The 20,627-nt window shown below is 38.1% G+C and overlaps 1 protein-coding gene across 1 annotated transcript in view; it reads right to left on the reverse strand.

Annotated features, from left to right (window-relative positions):
• Window positions 1–3,813, reverse strand: part of LOC136833725 (protein snail-like) — a 94,467-nt gene extending 90,654 nt beyond the window's left edge. The window contains exon 1 of the mRNA XM_067095937.1: window positions 3,645–3,813. The gene's annotated coding sequence lies outside the window, so the exon portion shown is untranslated. The remainder of the gene's footprint in view (window positions 1–3,644) is intronic.
• Between the last annotated feature and the right edge of the window lie 16,814 nt (window positions 3,814–20,627).

The raw sequence follows: 20,627 nt of genomic DNA on the forward strand, positions 1-20,627 counted from the left end.
TTTACAAAATGCCTAATGGACACTCGAAATGCTCTAAAGCTTTTGCTTACTGATTATCGTATCCGCTTTAAAAACGGCATTTCTCTTTCTATAAAGTAAATTAAACATTTGAACTTATCCGTTTCCTTGCTGAGTAAAATTTAAAACAATAACAAAATAAACGGGAAATAGAGCATCAAGCTAAACAAAAAGCTAAACAAAATATAAAACTCAAAGACTGAGTCCATTCCCTGAGACCCGTTTCTTCCGCACGCATTCGCATCTTTATATACGGCACAATTCTCTGCTTTTTGAGGTCTGAGAACAGTGAATTATAAAAATCCCATTTTTAATTTTCTGTAAAAGAAAACTATTGTGCTGGCTTTGTCTGTCCGCCCGCCCCCAGATCTTAAAACCTACTGAGGCTAGGGGGCTGCAAATTGGTACGTTGATCATCCACCCTCTAATCATCAAACACACCAAATTGCAGCCCTCTAGCCTCAGTAGTTTTTATTTGAATTAAGGTCAAAGTTAGCCATAATCGTGCTTCTGGCAATGGCATAGGATAGGCCACCACCGGGCCGTGGTAAGTTTCACCTGCCGTGGCTCATACAGCTTTATACCGAGACCACCGATAGATCCATTTTCGGTGGCCTTGATTTATACGCTGTAGCGGCTGTATAGAAAACTCGACTGCACCGAAGAAACTTCGGGCCATTTTTTACTTTTTATCTATTTATTATTATTATTATTATTATTAATTATTATTATTATTATTATTATTGCATTATTATTATTATTGCCTTTTTCGAATTGTTGCCTTCGAATTCTCATCAGGGTTTGTTGTTTCCAAGTGTGCTAAATCCGGGTCGTTTCTTCGTTTATTTTGGTCTCATCGTTCGTTCTGGTAACTCTTGTCGTCCCGGATTTCTTTTCGTTATGGCGTCCCGGGATTTCATCATTTTACATCATCCTCTTCATTATCTGTTATGGCTGATCCTAAGCTTCATTATTATCAAGACGAAAAACGAGTCATGCGGCGAAATTTCTTCGGCGCAATGGAGTTTTCTGCACAGCCGTTACAGCGTATAATCAAGGCCAAAATAGATCTATCCTTCGGTAGTCTCGGTACAATATGAGCTGCGGCCCATGAATCTTTAACCACGGCCCGGTGGTGGCCTGGCCTATATCGTTACCAGAAGCACGATCATGGCTAACTTTAACCTTAAATAAAATAAAAACTACCGAGGATAGAGGGCTGCAATTTACTAGGTTTGATGACTGAAGGGTGGATGATCAACATACCAATTTGTAGCCCTCTAGCCTCAGCAGTTTTTAAGATCTGAGAGCGGACAGAAAAAGTGAGGACGGACAGACAAAGCCGGCACAATAGTTTTCTTTTATAGAAAACCAAAAATGGGAAAGGACTAAGAGGCAAAAAAAAAAGAAGAAAGCTCAAGAGGAAAGGGCTCGGATGAAGCAAACTTGCGCACAACAAGGCCGGATGCGGATTCCGAAACATCAGCTCTAGAAGGGAAAAAGAATCACTTTGTTAACTGTTCTCAGAATTCCGATAACAGAAAATTATGTCCTACATAAAACTGCAAATGTGTCCCTGAGATTATGGTTCATAATTAAGCACGGAAATAATTGAGTTAAAATGTTTAATTTACCACAAAGAATGATAAATGTCTTTGGTTTTTTAATTAATTAGAAACTAAAATAAAATGTTATTCACTTATAAGTGTAGAGAAGACAGGAAAGTCAGTATATGGCAAAAGTTTAAGAGCATTTTCTATGTCCATAAGCCTTTTGTTATGAACTGACAAGGTCATAAGCTTCGTCCAATATGGTGTAGAACCTTGGTACTTGATACTGGTATTATTATGTTATCATATTTTACAGTGATAACACTGTTACCTTTAGTAATGTGAAAGTTTCTTGTTGCTGATCTTGTTAACAATGATACTAATACTGCTGTAAAAGATAACAGCTTTGAGAATTCAGAGTAATTTTGAATATACACGAAGATCTGCGGTCTCCTGAAACGTTAAGGACCATAATGAATCATATGAAATTATTTTTTTCTAGTTAATCAACACACATTTCATATTCCTGAACTCAGGTGCTCAGCTCATTTGGCAAATTCACCAAAAGAGGACACAAATTGGTTTCACAGAGGGAACATTGAGAGATCTGTGACTTTTCCAACATTTCTGTGAACCAAAAAAATAAAAGCTTCTGTCTCTTACACAAAATTCTAGAGTGATAACGTCTGAATTTTCTATTCCTCCTCACACAAAGAAGTCAGAAGCCAAGAAGCGGACAGCACTAACCCCAGGTACACTGTCACTTCCTGATACCGACTCATCTGGAACCTGTTAAATTCACTGGGTGATTTTCTAATTGCACCAGATGTCCAATTCTTTTTAGTTTTCTGTAAAAGAAAACTATTGTGCCGGCTCTGTCTGTCCGTCCGCACTTTTTCTGTCCGCCCTCAGATCTTAAAAACTACCAAAGCCTGAGGGCTGCAAACTGGTGTATTGATCATCCACCCTCCAATCATAGATACCAAAAAATAAAGGCCTCTGTCTCAGCAGTTTTTATTTGATTTAAGGTTAAAGTTAGCCATATCCGGGCCGTGGTTAAAGTTTCATGGGCATTATACCAAGACACCGAAAGATAGATCTATATTTTCGGTGGCCTTGATTATATGCTGTACAGAAAACTCGATTGCCCCGAATAAACTTGTCCATTTTTTGTTTAAAATTGGAAAGGATATTACATTTTTGGCCAGGTTTGTTTCTTTGTCACTTTGTCAGCAAGATTACGCAAAATTATGCGTGGATTTCTCCGATAATTTTACATTTTTCTGTGTTCGGTAAACTGAGATTAGTGTTGTAAAATTCCCCGCCCCCGCCCCGCCTCTTCCAACGCCCTCCACCCGGTTGCTGCTTTCCAACAGAAGTCAGCCGACAGGTACAGTGGAATTAACCGTCTGTTGAATGGGATCCACCGCGTACGCTATGCAGTTTTAACCTACGCCCTCCAGCCTGTTCCTTGAACGTTCAGGGTCAGTCATAGCACATCTGGTGATCGGACGAGAGGCCTACGATATAAAATGATTGTACGAGTAGTATCTGACCCTTGGCGTACTTTTCATTCCAGAAAATAATACCGCGGAGTAACTGCTGACGCCGTTTAGTCTGTCTCAGGGAACTTTGTGAAAATGTACTTTCTAGTGGTTTTAAAAATAGCGTTAAAGTACACGAATGGCCATTACAAAAAAAAAAATAAAAATATCGGTGTTAATACTGAGGATTAGTTAATTCTTTAAAAATCAAAACACTGCATAAAAGATATTAACAGGCATGAACACTGCAGTTACTTATAAAGTTAAATGCATCAATATATGTATGTATATGTGTGTGTGTGTGTGTGTGTGTGTGTGTGTGCGCGTGTGTACGTGTGCGCGCGTACGTGCGTGTGAAATGAGCATGGAAATTTTTCATTTTATTATCAATTAACAGCATGTAATAAAATGCAGCCTTCCCTCAGCATAGATTGCTTGCTTCACGTAATAACATTGTCAATATGCATTTTCATCTCTCTAACAGCATCTGAGAGAGAGAGAGAGAGAGAGAGAGAGAGAATTATCCACTTACCCTCAAAATCCTCATCCTCCAGTTAATTACAGCGTCTATACATGCGAGTTAGTGGTCAGCCAATAACGTCGATACCTGCCCATTTAAGAAAATATATTCATACCAATTAGTCGAGCCAATTTGCTTACTGCGGTCGCAGGCCAACTGAGACGCAGGCGGTGGGCGATCTGGCAAGGGGAAACCAATTACACAGTCCATGAGATACAGGCGAAAATGGTGGAAGAATGGAGGAGGTTAAACGCTGCTGTATTATGCTACCGCTACCACTGCTATTACTACTACTACTGAGGCTTCTGAGTTGCTGCTTCTCATAAAATTAACTAATAACATTTTAGAATTGATTATTTATGAGATATCTCCACACACCCTTATTACTATTGACATTTGGCCCCCGAAAAAAAAACAACTAATTAGGCCCCCGAAAAAAAAAAATTAACCAATTTGGCCCCCGAAACAAAAAATTAACCAATTTGGCCCCGAAAAAAAATTACCCAAAGTTTTAGAAATTTACGGCAAAACTGCCACTTTTGCTATAGAAATATCTATCAATATTGAACCTCTGGACCGATGAAAACCTTTTTAAACTCGAAGTGTTCTGATTTTAATCAGAAATCAACCTATTCTTTGACCTGTGTGGAGCACGGCCTTAGGGTGGCATGTGCATAGCACTGGAATAGGTGGAGCTTTGTAACTCTCAACCTTTTCTTATTGTCGTTTTCGAAGATCTGTTTTCGAATAAGTCACGAGCAATAACTAAACACTCAGCGCCCACTTATAATGATGAAATTAATGATAGCTTACTGTATTATTACTAATAATAGCATCGTTTCATTTGAAACTGGAAAATAATACTAACTGGATTTATATCAACTTTAGTGTACGAATGGCTTGACAAGATTGCGTGAGCAAGCGAGCGAAATTAATTTCAATTAAATCCATTCTGCATCAATGTGGGCTTTGTTAAACAATAATGATAACTGTTACAAAACGCTTGATCAGAGGAAAGGTAATCCCGTAACAGCTGAATAAAAATAGCCACGGAAATTCACCGTTATAAAGCGTTCTAAAATAAATGATAAATCAGAAAAAAATGTCACTTCCCATCCCATACCTCACCTTTTATTTTCCATATTTTAATGGGTCAAAATGCTTGAAAATGAACAGCCTGTAAGCACATAACCAAAAATGATAATTGTTTCTTACAGCAGCAACCTAAAGAAACAAATGTAAAGTAACGTTGGCGATGCATTAACCAAACTAGAGCCACATCTGCAGCTGAACAGCCTCTCCAGCAATAGGAGAAAGCTAATTTTATAGCGACAAATTCAAAAGCAGGCTCTTAACAAAGCACCATCTTCGAACTAAGAAAAAAGTCTTAGCCAAAAATCATAGTGTAAAGTGTCAAGTGAGATGCAAAACTGTAACCAAGTAGCCTTTTGAGTTATTTCAGTAGCCAAGCGGATATTATTAAGGCTAGAGAGGCATAAAATTGAAACTCATTCAGTCAGATGACTTGCACATCAGCACATCTAAAGAACCAAGAAACTAACACGAATCAGGACCATAATTTTGTTACCAAGACACCTATAAAAACAAAACTATTTATCTGCGTAAAAGTTACTCTGCGTGTAAAATTAGAGTGCAATAACGAAAACTTACAGCTTAACCAATGGCATAATGAAAAAAAAAATTACACCAATATAACAAGAGGACCAATAGGGAAAATAAACATTTCTCTTATATGCAACCTATAAATAAACAATCACAGCCATATAAACAAGGGACTATTAAATATCCAAATCCTATAGCAGTATTGCAGCAGTGAACCCATAACAATAAATACTTTCATTAATAGCAATTCATGTAAAGCTACTAATGTAGCTTTACATGAACTGAAAGAAAACATTTCAAATATCCTGCATATTCATTGCTAAGCTTAAAATAGTCCTATAAACCAAGGAACACCAGGTAAATATACTGGAATAATCTAAGCCAAGGATACTGGTGACTTCAAACAGAGAAAAGCAGGTGTCTTCGAATAGTTAATCTGGGACAAAGTAAAAAAAAAAATCACTCAAACAAATATTTCTGGAAACAGACACACCTACAATATCTACTGACAACAGTCCTTTTATCTACGTGGGAGACCACTTAATGTAGCTGGGTAGCATTTCTGTATGCCATCTTCCCTCTCACCTATTATTATGACTGGTCATAAGTGGAGCCAAAGAGACAATGGATTAGTACAAAACTTACCATGGACTCACAGCCCTTTCCCGAAATTCTACTTCTTCCAGCTAAACCACTATTTTAATTTCGTTGATAGGCATTTGCCATCCGGTGAAAGGATACATAGCATCGGAGTAAAACTAGTAATCAGATCCACGGTTAGAAACACACGCAATAATAGAGGAAGCTATGATATACCAGGGGTTTAATAACACGTGCAAAACGCTGACAAGCCATATAAAAAATCTAATGGAAACAAAGTTCGAGATTTAACTGTCAAGTCCGAATTACTGACGTACAGTGCCAAGGAGAAACAAGGCAATGCATTCACATAGCCAGTAGACAGAAAACGATACGTAACAAGTTGCCTGTAAATGCGACTTGAGTATTACGAGAATCTATTATAAATGATCTTTTCCACGGAGAGATAAAAAGCAATCCCACCCTGATCGTCAAGCAGTTCATAAAAGCTACTTCATCATATGATCAACAAAAGTCATAAATCTACTAAGTATTTACTAAGTGACCAGCCCAAAAGCTAACGACCGGTCAGAAGACATGTCCTTAACTGGTGACCGACCAATCTTACATTCATGACTAATTAATCAAGCGAGGATAGTTTAAGCGCTGCTATATAATAAAGGTTCATTTTAAGGGGTCAAATTTTCAATAATCAGAAAAAAATTGTATCCCACTGTACAAAGCAGAAAAGACTGGTCAGAAAGCATATCTTTGCATCTTGGAGACTTGCCAAAATTCACATCCTAATCTCAGAGCGAGCAATCAAGAGAATTTCGCTATTTTCTAGTAACTAACCAGAAATCTTTCAATGTCAACGCTACATTATGGAAGGTAAAATTACATTTCATTCTTCAAAAAGAAGACCAAATAAACCTATACTGAATACAGGCAACCAGCCAATAAAGCCATATCCCTGTAACTAAATAGGCAAGAGAAGCATATATAGCTGCAACCACATTGGAAGTGGTCCTGTGCTGTAGTTGGCAGCTAACAAACCGATTAAGTAAGATCCTAAGCACCAAATCCCGTTCAACGATCGGTTTTTATGTATCCTTTATCTTCTAACAGAAGCCGCACAGCGTTTACATCCCCGCTGTACCTCCTAGACTCCTAAATCTACCTAATAAGACAGAAACTGTCCTCGAAGATGAATAATGAAATTCCTCCGGAACTTGAAACTTCTCCATTAGCGTCAATGAGTAATAAAAGAATCCTGCTCCCCATTTAACAGGCAAAACAATTAGTGAGGAGCTCCTGAACCCTCTTGAACCATGTGTTCCTGACCTTCATGTTGAAAATTATAAGTCAGTGAGTAACACGGAAATTTCTTCATGGATTATAATAGCAATGAGTTGCTTTACTGAATAACTCAGAATTATGATAATCACTTAATCAATAACGGTATCGACGAATTCGTGAAAAATTTACGAGGAAGCCCACTCCATACCCACAAAATCGGACACGACGTTACCTGTACGTTCGGCACGTGTTCGGCACAGGAAGTCATAAAAAACATTCCGCAGACACGTGGCATCTATCAACCGCTTTCCTGTCTCAAGGCGGCCACTCTCCTCATTGCTTTCACGATCCTTGATTTATCTTCGATTTTATCTCTTGAACGTCTATACTAAATTTATATCGTTAATGGTAAGGAAACCTAGGCTTTTGTTTATTTTTACCCTTTAATGAACAGCCAGCTTCTGGGGTTTTACTTTGTCCTGAAGTGTAAGAATTAAGTACCTTTGAATTTCACACTTTATCTTCTTAACGAACGTTAGAGTTTAGGTAATCATTTACTCCGGTCCTTGGGTCCTTATCAGGTTCTAGATAATCCGACTTAAGTGCATTCCAAATGAAATTTATTTCTCTGGTTCTCTACTTTTATCTTGCTCTAAACTCACACTTTGATGTATTGAAAATTAAGTATAATTGCGTTTACATTCCGAGAGCTTTTCTCACAGTTTAATATAGTTTGCGGTCATTTCACATTAAATGTTAGTTTTGCTTATGAATACCAATCTTGTCTCTAAATATTCAAAGCGAATGAAAGTTATGGAATAAAAGCAAAACATTTCCTCCAACATCATGAAATAGCGTACGTATGTTTCCTCCTCTGCTCATTCCGATATCACACATGAATTATCTAAGAACAAATGCGTTCAGACATTATGAATGTTTGTGATGCTTGACCCTCACGGACTAAAAATAAATAAATAAAAAAAATAAAACTTTCTCTGTCAAGAAACGCCGGAGCATCGAGACACTGTCCCGCCGGCAGCAGGAGCGTTGATGAGTCCGCCCCCTACATCGAAAACCTTGGCAGGTAAGAGCAATTAACAGGTAATGAGCGATGGCAACAGCCGTTTCGAGCTGACCACTCGGGCCAGGTAATGTGTGGTAATTGAAAACTGAAGGAGGGCCGGAAGCCTCCTACTTTGGAAGGTGAGAGGAAGGCGAGACGTCCACTGGGCGACGATGGAAAGGGCAGAGCAGAAGATATAGGAAACAAGAAAAAAGCTTTTCAAACATTTATAGTTATAAAATCGATACACCTGAATGAAGGAAAGATGATATCAACACATATACAATATATAACGGGACACACGTCTTGTAAGAAGCTGAGGCACACCTGGTTCACTGTTAAGAGATAAAACTTACGATGACACAGAAGCATGAGAATAAGGAGGACATTCAATTAAACAAAGCACATAAACGATGATTTTAAGAAATCATGAATCCAAAACTGTCGACAAGCTACAAAGCTAACTATCTGAAGGAGACGGGGTGGGGCGGGGGGCGGCGTGGAATTACAAGCAATATTTTAATTAGAATATAACAGATTACAAAAAATTACGTGACGAAAAACATAATCTTAACTTAATCGTACAGAAATTCCTAGACTTGGTCATGAAGTTCGAATGATTGGTCTTGATTTTAGTACTGTCTTTGGTCGAGTTAACCATGAGGCTGTTGCTATCAAACATAGACAGATGGGAGTTGGTTGACCATTTCTTATTATCACCATTTAATTTTTAACCGACAGATTGCAAAGAGTAGCTGACAGGCTATGTAGTGACTACAGAAATATAAATTCAGATGTCCATAGGGTATTGTTCTCGGATCAATATTTTTCATACAATAAATGTTTGATACGTAGTTTGGCCTTGAAAGCAAGCTTATTGCCTCTGTAGGTGATGACACTATCTTTGCAGCTGCCTCATCCCTTGAGTGTGGACCTAAAATTAGCTCAAGTTACAAATTATGAAGTTAAAGTTAACCGTAAGAAAACTCAAAATTTGATTGTAAACTGCTGTGTTACTGTGGGTTACAGCTGGTATTAGAGAAAAAATAATGGAAAATTTAGCCAAGTCAAACATTTATACCATTTTATAATGGGAAACGGGAGAACCTCGACGAGGTAATCCTCACCCCACCGAGTTGTTAACATTCATGAGGTATTTACTCACTGCATGTTTTCAGAATAAGATGGTTTCTTTGAGTATGTTCCGCGCACTTTAGCATAAAGCGCTTTTTGTTAACATATTTCATTTTAGACGGAGTGGCTACTGAGTAAATCACGATTCAGTATCTTATCCTTTTCACTTGGAAAAGAAGCAGCAAGATTATAAGCCACTTCATTTTGAAAGTATGTCGATTAATATATGGGGAAAAGATGGAGAAGTCTGAACTATAATAGGAAAATAAGGGACATACAGCTTGATATATAGCAAAGATTTTCTTGGTTACGGATGCACAGTTTGTGGTGTAGCAGATGATAATAAAGTCTGAAAATCTGATAAAAGTAAAACTGTTATAAATGGTTTGACACTTGAGAAATAATCTAATGCGTGCCCTATAAAAAGTGTCAGTTGAAGCACCAATCAAAACAAAAAATATTCCTTTTTTTGGGCAATGTCCACGTTATAAGCATTGAATGCCCATACTGAACACTGTTTTGAATATGAAACAAGTAAAAACTGCGCCAAAGTTTCTTCGGCGCAATCGAGTTTTCTGTACAGCCGTTACAGCGTATAATCAAGGCCAACGATAATAGATGTATCTTTCGGTGGTCTCGGTATAATGCTGTATCGGCCCATGAAACTTTAACCACTGCCCGGTGGTGGCCTATCCTATATCGTTGCCAGAAGCACGATTATGGCTAACTTTAACCTTAAATAATATAAAAACTACTGAGGCTAGAGGGTTGCAATTTAGTATGTTTGATGAGTGGAGGGTGGATGATCAACATACCAATTTGCATCCCTCTAGCCTCAGTAGTTTTTAAGATCTGAGGACGGACAGAAAAAAGTGCGGACGGACATACAAAACCGGTACAATAGTTTTCTTTAACAGAAAACTAAAAATAAAAATAACAGTGAAGGAAACAGACCCATCACTTGAAGAAACACCGGGAAGACAGAGGCAAGGAAAGATTTTAATAACCCGTTCTTAAAAGGAAGGAGTCTCTGAACCGAGTTGTCTGATAATGGCTGGGCCCAGTGAGGAAAATAACGCTGGAGGTGACGTTACGATGCTTCTTGAGGGAAGGGGGCCGGATTCTCAAACTGAATGGAAATGCATCCAAAATACGACCCGCCAAGGAGACAGCAAAACCCAACCCTCTCAGGAAATAGACATATTCCAAAGAAAAATCGAGGGCACCATCTTTGGTTAAACAAACTGCATTTACCTAAAATCTCTTTCAAAAAATAAATAAATAAAAACAGCAAAATAAGAAAAATATCGCAGACATCGACTGATACTGTTGGAGGTAATGCTTTGTATTGTTTAAAAAGCTTAAAGAAAATTTTGTCTGAAAAATTTAAATTGTTTGAATTGTCAATTTTGTAAGCAATCTACTAAATATGGGAACCTCAATTATTAAGATTTAAGATTTATCTATTCTTGGCGCAACCGTGCTGTGAAATCTAAACGCTGTGAAAATCTTATAAGGTGAAATGGTTTCCCGTGATCTGTTATCGTGAGTTGAGTCATTATTTCGATAGTTACTAGCAATATGCATTAACGGCCATTACAATTCACATAACAGGAACACAACGATAAGTTTAATCTTGCGTCAAATTCTTTTTACTGAGTTACCGCACTGGAGATGGAAATGCCAACACCGTGTTGATGAGCCTTGAGTCCAGTGGTTAAGGTTCTCCGTGAACTACAGCGGCCGTACCTCCGGAACATCAATATTATTCTGCTAATGGACGTGTTGGCCTTTCATTATTCTTGATACAAATCATTCAGATTTAAAATGGTGTTTTCACACAGTGGTAATAATTACAATGGTAGCAAAGTCTTAGTAGATCTGTAGTTAAGTTGAGCTTCGGTATTGAATGTATATTCATTTGATCCTATCTGTTTTGTTTCCTAATGACAATAAAAACACGACAAAGTAATCAGGATGCCAGATAAGCTCAAAGTCAAACGGTAACTTCCTGTCATGCATAAATAAGGACCATTATTGGACCTTCACTATTTTTCTAACCTATCACCAGATTTTCACCAGAGTTCTCACTCCACATTAACACACTAGGCACTTTTCACCTAAACTCTCTCATTTCTCTACGCTAAAGCGGTTAATGGCCGTTCACACCGTTCCCCAGCATAACAACATGACTTAACTTACGTCTCAGTAAAAATAAAAATAAATAAATTTTAAAAAGTTGTTGGGATTGGAAAATAAAATTTAGGCCCAAGGCCAAGCGCTGGGGTCTATGAAGTCGTTCAGCGCTGAGAATGATGTTGAAACAATTGGTAGTAAAGAGGGTGGAAAGTAAGCTGGAGGAAACGAATGACAGGGGTTGCAGCTAGGGGCAGAAGGGACCCTGCAAAGAACATTAAGTAATGCCTACAGTGCACCGCGTGAGGTCCACTGATGGTACTACCCCCCTATGGGATACTTTATTTGTTGTTCGTGAATGCGTCAATATAATCACCAGAGTTACTCTGGGCAAAACAATAACTTCATCAAAGTTTGGAATCTGCTGATAACTTCATAAAGTTTCTTTCATTACATCAAGGATTCTTCTTTTTAAAGTTTCTACTTCAGTTCTTTACCTGAGAGCATCTTTGAGTATTCCGTCTGGTCTTAGCCTTTCTGTTACTTCTCCCCATTAGTCTTCTGATTTTCCCCTCTCTCTAAATTATACAAACCAAAATGTATATTGGCAAAATAAAAGAACCAAGAGAGTTCCTTCAACAAGTTATTCATCGGAGAATGTTCAGTTTAATCTATTTCAAAATATAGATATACAAATACAGCAGTTACATACATTTGTAAATCTTTCCCTATTGTTCTTGCAAAAATAAATGTAACCTAACCTCCTTAATCCTGTTTGGAAGTAATCTACTAACTTGTAAACACCATTTGATGCTCAACGCATTCCACTTCCTCTTGTGTCAGTTCTTAACGTTAAAAAGATTCGGTTAGCTTAATAGTTTCCTCGTAATAGAGGGATACCTCAACGACTTAATTTATGAGTTACCTCGCCCAAAGCTTTACAGACGGAAAGGTACTCGTCTGACGCGAGGTATTTTAGACCTTTTACTTCTATGTCATAAGATATAACTGAATTGCTAATACGATGTGGGCTAACGTCTTTTTGCGTTGCTCTTTAGGTGTTATGTAAACGTTTTCATTATTGTTCGAAGTGTTCCAAAATTCTTTCGCGCGCTGACATCGAACATCTTCCGGAATAGACTTGAAAGACAGGCAAAAGCATTAGTGGCCGAAGCATTAGTCGGTAAAACAGAATCTTTCAGAAGGCTCAGTCTCATCGTAACTGTTTATTTTCGAACGGGGAACAATTACTTTTGTTTTCGAAACAGGAGTGGCGAAAATTCCTTTGTAGTTGTCTTCACAAAATGGAAACGGTCTGTAATTTGTTGTTCGCTTTGTTTTCCTTGTGAGGCCGTTACCTGCGAACAGTTTCTGGAGGTTTAGAATTCTGCATTTTACAGTTCTCAGTAGTTCCTCGGAACAGCTGATCTTTAGAGGAAATCACAAACAACAAACTTGATGCGTCACCTTGTGCAAGAATACGGTACTCTAAAGGAACAAAGTTTCTGTCTCTGGTCAGGCAGTAAAATGGAGAAATAATTGTTTATCAGCAACTTCATGTGCATGTGCCAGCAATTAGGAGCACAGGTGGCCACCGAACACCCGTTTTCTGTAAAGTGTTTCCACCCTAATTAGCCGCCCACGACGTTTTTCCGTTTTCGGTACAGCCTAAAACCTGATAGGTGTTACTTGGCTATTCGCTGAGGTTTCACTTTTAGCCTACACTATCCCTGTTACCTAAAGCAGACGAAGTGTTTCCGTGCCCTCTGTGAGCGAATGAGGTTATGTTATGCGTGTAATGGAACTGGAATATGAAATCTAGGCCAAAGGCCAAGCGCTGGGACCTACTAGGTCATTCAGCGCTGAAAATAATGTTGAGACAACATTGCTGGGAAAGGATGGAAAGTAAAATGGAGGAAAGAGAATATGAATGGAGGTACAGTAAAAAGAATGAAAGAGGTTGCAGCTAGGGGCCGAAGGGACGCTTCAAAGAACTTTATGTAATGCCTAGAGTGCACCCTGTGAGGTACACTGACGGCACTACCCACCTACGGAGGTATAAGAGTAATGTAAAAGGAAATCTGAAAGGACATTAAATATCCTACTAAATGAATACCTCGACGTTATTATATAAGAATACCTTAACAGTTTGGCAATTTCTGTGTAAGTGTTTTGTTGAGTAAAAATTTCGAGATACGGGATAACATACAAATTTAGTCGCCCGTAAACACGCTCTGGGCAACCTGATTTAGGCGCAAACAACACAAACAGTGACCCCCAAGAAACTTATAGATAGAAACATTATTCCTGCTAATTGCTATCGTTATGAATTTTGAAAAGAGCATTTCTGATAGGCCAGTAATTCTTTATTAAACGGATGAAGTAATAATGAATACTAAAACTAGAACTTGCAAACTTACTGTAGGTGCATACCTTCTCGAAATCCAAAGATGCGGTTTCCCCGATTTCCCCGACTTCTCCGCTTAAAGTCGGATATAACACCGTTTGCGAGGCGATTTTAATTTCCATCCCACACCTAGCGTACTCTTTTTTTTTTTTTTTTGGCATCAAGGCATGGGGGCGAAGCATATATACATATATACTATATATATATATATATATATATATATATATATATATATATATATATATATATATATACTATATATATGTTACAGTCAACATGCGTAATCAGTCATTACGCGTAATGACTGAAATTTCAGTCCGATAGCGAAATGCACTTAGGGGACATTTGATCCCCTAGGAGCTAAGTACTAAACACGGCGAAACAGTGAGTCACCTGTGTTTTGCCGTGTTTAGTACTAGCCTGAGGGGGTCAAATATATTTCGCCGTGTTTAGTACTAGCTCCTGGGGATCAAATGTCCCCTAAGTGCATTTCGCTATCTGACTGAAATTTCAGGCATTACGTAATGACTGATTACGCATGTTGACTTATAATATATATAAATATATGTATGTATGTATACATATAACCCTTATATGAAACAACTCAAGATAATGCAAACAAGGGTTGTTGTGACCACGCACATTATATGAAACCTCCATATACAGACTGATAATGAAGTAGCCTAATCAGTGCCAAGCATTGGGCGCACACTATTGCCTTATGGGTAATTTTTCACTATAAGTTACCAGGTGGATTATAATCATTTAATTACATCACGCCTGGAGGATGGCAACTTTAACACCAACGAAAATACAAAAATAAAATTCGTAAGCTGACATGATACTCCAGTTGTCCCTAAAATATGCAGACCTAAATACTACATTTGTGTGAAAAGTTCGTAACACTAGTCAGTCTTTACGCTTATAAAGAACTACGTCATGCAGCGTGATCGTTTACTATACGGTATGAGGAAACCACCGCCGGCTATTACCAAGAAATTCAGTCACGAACAAGAGATAAACTTACAATTATACGTTCAAATTCTCGTAAATCTATGACGTGTGAGTGTAAAGGAATCAACAAGAGCGATAACAGACAATAACTGATGAAATTAACCAAAATCACTAAGTATCAAAATTACCAGCATCCCTGTCCTCCTACAACAACGCTCCCAGAAGCTGGACCTCCCTCGGGGCCAAAAATGCACCTTCTTGAAGATGGTTCGAATACAGGCGAAAACCGCCTTGACGGGCCACAGAGCCTACCCAGGAAATGAGGGAGATCAAGGCAACAGGTAGCAAACATGATTTCAAAAGAGGACCAACAATAATGGACGCAGAGCCTACGGTCAAGAATCTTGGATACCTATATATAAGTATGCCGATGGGGTGGGCGACGTTTCAGCCGGGCGAACAATAGCAGCCAGAAAGGTCTTAGACGAAGGTTGCGCGTCCCTTTGGAAAAAGCATTCCGGAATGCTCCCTTGCCACTCGACAAAGATGCTTCTCCAACCTTACCTCACGGGGAACAAAGGCATTTTTTGGAATTTCTCCAACCTGTCGTTTCTAATACTGTTTGGGCAACTGCATCAGTATCTTCCTTGTTACATTCTGGAACAACGATGGAACCTGACCTACTTTGCTCCTTGCTCAGAAAAATGGATCTTTGTTTCCACTACAGTTACCGGTAACGCAGGCATACTTATAAGCAAACTATAATTCTCTAGATATAAATGGAATGGAATATACAGTTTAGGCCAAAAGCCAAGCTCTGGGACCTATGAGGTCATTCAGCGCTGGAAAGGATATTTGAGAGTAGGTAGGTTTGAAAGGTGTAACACGAGGAAAACCTCGCAGTAGGATAGCAAGATGGCGGAAAGATAATATGAATGGAGGTTGAGTAAAAGGAACGAAAGGGATTGCATCTAGGTGCCGAAGGGACGCTACAAAGAACCTTTAGTAATGCCTACAGTGCACCCCGTGAGGTGCACTGACGACAATAACCTCCTTAGATGTAAGCCCTACATTGCACAATGTCTATGGAGCACAGGTATTCAAGTAAAAGTTACGTAAATGACCTACAGCCTCCACATGCCGCTGTCCTTGCCCTGATTTTTGCTTATTTTCCTTAGAATCAAATATCACTTTGAAAATCGCACCTGGCAAACGAGTTTTTCAAGCATAACCATTATTCAACTACCACAGCAGTTATGGTAACTGGCACATCGTACCGTGCAGGAAACTCATCAAAACTAAAAACATTTGCTTTCTGCAAAAAGAAAAAATGCTCTGGGCAGACTAGTAAAATACCTTATACCTCGTGTTAAAATATAAACCAAACACCATTAACGCTAGTGTAGATAAAAGTTCTCAAAAATGAATTCTTGAGAGACTATTTTGAGACGAGTGACTAATTGCCCATAGAAGAGACGCGATCAAACGGGGACACAATAACAGCATCAATCGAAAGTAGACGGCTTAAAAATGACACTGGTTGGGTGAAAGGCCATTAAACGGCATAGGTTACAAAACCCGGGAGTTAGGCCACCATAAAATCCCGCCTTTGAATTTCGATAAATACGCGTTACCCAGAGAAGACGCCCTAAAAGCCAGGGTCTGTTTTGATAATGGCTAAAGCAACAGAGACGATCGTTCAAGGTATTTGCTCTTCGAGTCTATTGTGTGTTATTCTCTGGAACATTTTTATGTTTGGTAAGATTTGCTTCTCCTAATGGAAGGGAAAAATTCCTGTTCGCTCTACATCACTACTGTAATCATGACCGGTCTTGGGGGTGGGGAGGGGGGGAATATTTTACGTTATTGTATTTCTGCTGAGGTTTGAGTTCTAAAGAAAAGAAATAAATATATGAGACTCTTGTGGTATATAGCATATACTCTCTGGACTAGCTGAAAAACCACATAAATTGTTTGTAGTGTTATTTACAATGGAAAATTAAGACAAACTGTGATAAAAAAAAAGCAGTGTAACTCTTAGCACACCTGTTTAGACAATAATCACCTCTTGATATTATACCCCAGTTCTTAATATCTCTGTTCTATTAATGAAAGAACTTTCAATACCTATCAAGTCCCCTTTAACCGGTCTTTTCCCTTTTAGACGTCTGGCGGTGGAGACTGTATAGTAATCTAAAGAGGTCTCCTCCCTCAAGCTTTGCAGTTTTCTTTTGTAGCAGACACTGCGGCAGATACTCATTTTCTTTATTCGCGGTTCTTTGCAACTGTTCCACCTCAGGATTTCTTTAGCATTATCATAAAGAAATCTTTTAAAATATCTAATTTCATCACGCACCCTGAATCAAATGTTTTCACAAACATTTTCTTTTTCCAGTTCTCGTTCTGTCACACAATCTTGATTTAGATCTCTTCACAATCTCCGCCAGCTTTCCTTCGAACCTCGTTCCCAGTCCTCGGCATCACGGATCGACGAGTCAAGTATTGTGAATTCTCTCACGTTTCAAAAACTTCTTTTGACAATAGCAGAGGATGTTGTTGCAGGTGATTGTGGTTCCTTGTAATAAAATACGTACTGTAACTTCTCAATTCATTTTGGTTATTTACTCTATCGACCTATCTCCAAAATCGTTGTCGATATCGAGATGGAAAATAGGCACATCATTCTTTCACATTATTTCCCTTGGTCAAAAAACATCCCTTTGTATGCGTCTTGCCATATTCATGTTTGTTTTAAATTACATCTTCCACTTCATGACAGTTAACTGAACATATTTCCCTGTTCACATGAAATATTTAGGTATCAGCAAAGCTCATTTTTTTTAGGTATTAATGTATCCATATAATCTAGTTCTCAAATACAAAGAGAGAGAGAGAGAGAGAGAGAGAGAGAGAGAGAGAGAGAGAGAGAGAGAGAGAGAGAGAGAGAGAGAGAGAGAGGACAACGAAACATTAATATAAGCAAGCCTCTCAGGAACTTCTAAATGTGGATGATGTATAACCGATGTCTTCGTTACAAAGAGAGGAATAACATACTTCCATTTCTTTTTTTTTTTTTTTAAGGAAAGCTACCTGGTTGTGAAATACTTTTTACGTAGAGTTCACTAAACAAAACAAATACAAAAAATAAATAAACAAACAACTCATGAACACACACATACGAATAGAAAAGGGAATAAAGTGATGACTTCACCACCACAATTGTAATCGGTATTGATATTGAAACACCTTTCCTATTCTTATCGTTATCATTATCGACTTTTAATCAGTTAGATCCTTTATCATCATTGATATATCATCTCTAACATCATAGTTCCTCATTGGATGGGTGGGTATCGTTCTCAGCTAGCACTCTGCTGGTCCCGCGTTCGATTCTCCGACCGGCCAATGAAGAATTAGAGGAATTTATTTCTGGTGATAGAAATTCATTTCTGGTTATAACGTGGTTCGGATTCCACAATAAGCTGTGGGTTCCGTTGCTAGGTAACCAATTGGTTCTTACCCATGTAAAATAAATCTAATCCTTCGGCCCAGCCCTAGGAGAGCTGTTAATCAGCTCAGTGGTCTGGTTAAACTAAGGTATACCTAGCTTTTTTTCTATCATCATAAAACAATATCGAATCAGCACCTTCTCATTATTGAATCATCACCTCTGTTATCGTCACTTCATTAATATGTCAATATCATGGAACCCGGCCAACTCCGTTTCTCCCTTGACTTCATCTCCGAAATAATATTTTTCATAGAGAAAATACACGTGTGTTTCTTCGCACTAATAAGGCAAACCCCAACCAAAGGATAAATAAATAAAAAAAAAAACTTCGTAGACAAAACAACTCATTGGCTCATGTCTCCGATAGAGAGGGTAGGCAAAAATATTACGTTTACCGAACGTCATTGCTATTTGTAAATACATGATCAATAGCAATTAGGATTTATTTAGTAAAACATTTTCCCTTTATGTTTTAAGGGTCTGACTACTAACCTCTCTCTCTCTCATTCAAAAATAGCCTTATTTACGACCTGCAGCATTCCCTCACATACAGCAAGGAGTAAAATTAAGAACCCCTTGACAATAACATTATTCTCCAACTGCTAAAATATTTTCAATTCATATTTGCGGTCACTTCATTACTATGACTAAATCTTTGGACCTTTACTATGTTATCTGTCTGAAATTAAACACAGGTTCATATTACGGCTTTTGTCACATCTTATTTTAATTAACGAAATTTCGCCCTACACCGCCCTTCAATTGAGGGTTTTCTTTTTTATCATACGGGACTTAATACCGAGGTGATTTCCATCCCGGCAAAAAGAGTTTCTTTTCCAAATGCAACAGATTCGCTAGTAGTCTGCACAAAAAATTAAGAAATTAATTTAACTATACACAAGGAATCAAACAGACTAACGCAATAAACTTTATGAAAAATGGCAGGCTTCTATTTTTTTCACCACTGCCTTGAAATCTGAAGAGAATAAATGAAGACGAAGATTTAATATAAAATCATGTACTGATGTTGTGACCCCACCTCCCTCTTCTGAAAAGAGCAACCAGACAAAGTGGGCACCGTGGCTGAGCGGTATTTCTCTCGGATTACGTTTCATAGGTCCTTATAGATTGCTCCTATCATCCATCCATGTAACGGTAAGTGGCATCTGCTGTTCAAAGAAAAGGTGTAGGGCCAGCAACCTCATATGTTAAGACATGCTAAACAACTGGAAGGCTGCACCCTCCTAGCATCAGACACCCCATATAGATGAAAAAGCATGGTACAAGAGAGAGAGAGAGAGAGAGAGAGAGAGAGAGAGAGAGAGAGAGAGAGAGAGAGAGAGAGAGAGAGAGAGAGAGAATGATATGAATTTAATATACATATACATTTATATAATATACATATATGAATTTATCTAACATATATATATACATACATAATATATATATATATATATATATATATGCGTGTATTCTGGAGGGGATTTAACATAAAGGTCTTTCCTAAAGGAATTTTTTTTTTTTTGTTAGGTAGGGTTTTATCCTTAATGGCTTTTGCTCTACACTTACTATTTACTGAGAGGCCTTCCAAAATGGTTACTGTTTTTGAAGCCACTCTGCAAACGGGAAAAGTTATGTGTTTATACATACTGACAAACATATGTATGTATATATATATATGTATGTCTGTATGTATATACATACATGTATAATATATATACATACTGTATACATATATACATATCAAACACCTTTTTTCCCACCTCTAGAAGGAGTGGCACCAGAAGGGTATATACAGCCATCTGTTCTCCCTATAAGTCTGTATAGGTGAAGATTTATTTAACCCCATACCCATGCATCTGCAACTCATCACAAAGAACAAAATGTTGCCCAATTAAAGCTGGGTAGGCTGTAGGCAGGGAGTATTCAGTGGACCTACCAAATAGTGTCATTACGGATGTTTTTTAACAAGGAAAAAATATCAATTGTTCGGCACGATGTGTACAATTGGAATCTGTTCGTAATAAGACAAGAAAAAGAAAAAAGGAAAAGAATTCCGGGACCGTGCAGACACGCTTTACTTACAGGTTGACATAAGATATATATATATATATATATATATATATATATATATATAGAGAGAGAGAGAGAGAGAGAGAGAGAGAGAGAGAGAGAGAGAGAGAGAGAGAGAGAGAGAGAGATTTGAAAAAAAGGGCAGAATATACGGGAGTTCCCTATCGCGAAACGCACAGCAGTCAGAACCGGGCAAAGAGATACGCAAAAACGATC

The sequence above is a fragment of the Macrobrachium rosenbergii genome, chromosome 52 (genome assembly GCF_040412425.1).
Source record: "Macrobrachium rosenbergii isolate ZJJX-2024 chromosome 52, ASM4041242v1, whole genome shotgun sequence".
NCBI classification, from domain to species: Eukaryota; Metazoa; Arthropoda; class Malacostraca; order Decapoda; family Palaemonidae; genus Macrobrachium; species Macrobrachium rosenbergii.